The following is a 2,012-nucleotide window of genomic DNA, read 5'->3' on the forward strand; positions in this document are numbered from 1 at the left end:
TTGTGTCAAATTTGACCATAAATTTAACTAACTAAACGTTAATGCATGTCACAAAAAATTATATCGTTAGATTCGTATTTCAACATAGTTTCCATTGGTATAATTTTCGGTGACATGCATTGACATTTTGTTAGTTAAACCTATGGTTAAAATGTGACAGTAAATACGACTAGAAAGTAGTACAGTAGTAGTAGTATACATCAGTCAAATTATTCATCATGTCCTCACATTGAATTGATGTGACAACACGCTGCGCATGAGGTGACACAAGAGTCCCGGCGGCGTGTTCGCTTCACGAAAGTGAGCCTCACCCCTCTCGTAGTACAACAACACTCTCCCATTCTCTACAAAATCACTCTCCCATTCTCTTCGCCTCCCATCCGCCGCCTTGTTTGGATCCATTTGGTACGATGAGCGATGAGCTACTGGAGCTGCTATACTTCACTGCAAGTAGTCAAAAGGAAGACGTTGAAAAAACTGATCTCGACAAGGATGCTCTTCAAGCTAGCCGGATGAAGGAAGGAACCAGCGAGGCCCCTCCTGTGAGTATTTGTCCCGTCGCCCTGTGTGATGATTTCGATCTTTATGGGGTTTTTCAAGTCTTTAGAGTCTGCATGTAGTAATGAAGCAAATACCCTAGTTTGTTCGGGTATTGTGGACTTCAGATTTGGAGTACCACTTATCTGTCGAAATCTTTCATCATTTACTTAAAACAGTTGATTGATCATACATTCAGTACCGTTTAACTGGAATTAACCGATTCAAGTCCAAGAAAGATTGGCCGGTGCTGCCGGCTGGCGTCAAGTTCGATCCCACGGATCAGGAGTTGATCGAGCACCTTGAGGCTAAAGTGAGTGCTGACAGCGCGAGATCTCACCCTCTCATCGATTTGTTTATACCAACCATCAACAGCGAGCACGGCATTTGCTACACCCATCCTGAGAAACTTCCAGGTGAGACACCAATCGACCGTCCACTTGCACAAACATATTCCTTTGTTTATACCTCTATTTTTGTTTTTATACATAGACCCAGTGAAGCAACTACAATTTGAATAAAAAGTGAAGCAAGTGACTGCAACATGCCAAAGATGTTATGAAAATGCCAACTACGTACCCTAAAACCTGTATTCGCCAGTACTGCAGGTATCTCACTAAGTGGCCTAAGCAAGCATTTCTTCCAGCGCAACTCCAGGGCGTTCAAAAGGGGCACGCGGACGCGTTGCAAGATACAGTCGGAGTGCGGCATGCACACAATGTGGCACAATACTGGCAATACCTTGCCGGTGATGGTCAACGGCCATCAGACGGGCAACAAAAAGGTTTTGGTGCTACACACCGACAAGAACTTCGACCAAAAGAGGACCAACTGGGTGATGCACCAGTACCACCTCGGGGACCTCAAGCAAGAGAAGGAGCGGGAGCTGGTCGTCTAAAAGATTTTCTACCAGACCAACACTAGGGCCAGGACTAAAAAGATTATAAGTTAGTTTGGTATTGGTATACTTGTACTACCTGGTAGTCTACAAGTTGGTATTGTTGTTAAGGATCTTTCGGTATGAACTTGCATTTGCTTCCAACTATCATGCTGAGGGGTGACGTGGATATAAAGCTGAATCATTTGTTTCGAACCGAATTTTTAGGCACCTAATTTTTATTTGATGGGTAGCATAAGCACCTGCCATTCAAATTCTCAGTTCTCCAATTTTTTACATCTTTGAAGTACACATGGGACCATCCGGTTTGACAGGATGATAGTTGGACGCAACATGTCGGAACTAGGCGGTGGCATGCCAAGCCCAGCTGCAAATTGTTAAAAGAGAGGAGCGATGGATTTGGGCCTTCCAGAACAGTTAAGTGTCGCGACCTCGATCGCGTGAAGCGCCTCCCACTCAAAAAGGCCTAGTCGGTTATTATTAGTTGAAATATGTAAAATATTCCGTAATAAAAAGAAACATGTAAAATGCAATGATTTTAGTCCGGTTTCACTGAAAACCATCCGATTTGCATGAA

At 43.6% G+C, this 2,012-nt stretch overlaps 1 pseudogene; it reads left to right on the forward strand.

Moving 5' to 3' along the window:
* The first annotated feature begins 410 nt into the window (after nt 1-410).
* Nucleotides 411-1,489, forward strand: LOC120972216 (NAC domain-containing protein 75-like; annotated as a pseudogene).
* Nucleotides 1,490-2,012: the final 523 nt, after the last annotated feature.

This window comes from Aegilops tauschii, chromosome 1, assembly GCF_002575655.3.
Source record: "Aegilops tauschii subsp. strangulata cultivar AL8/78 chromosome 1, Aet v6.0, whole genome shotgun sequence".
NCBI classification, from domain to species: Eukaryota; Viridiplantae; Streptophyta; class Magnoliopsida; order Poales; family Poaceae; genus Aegilops; species Aegilops tauschii.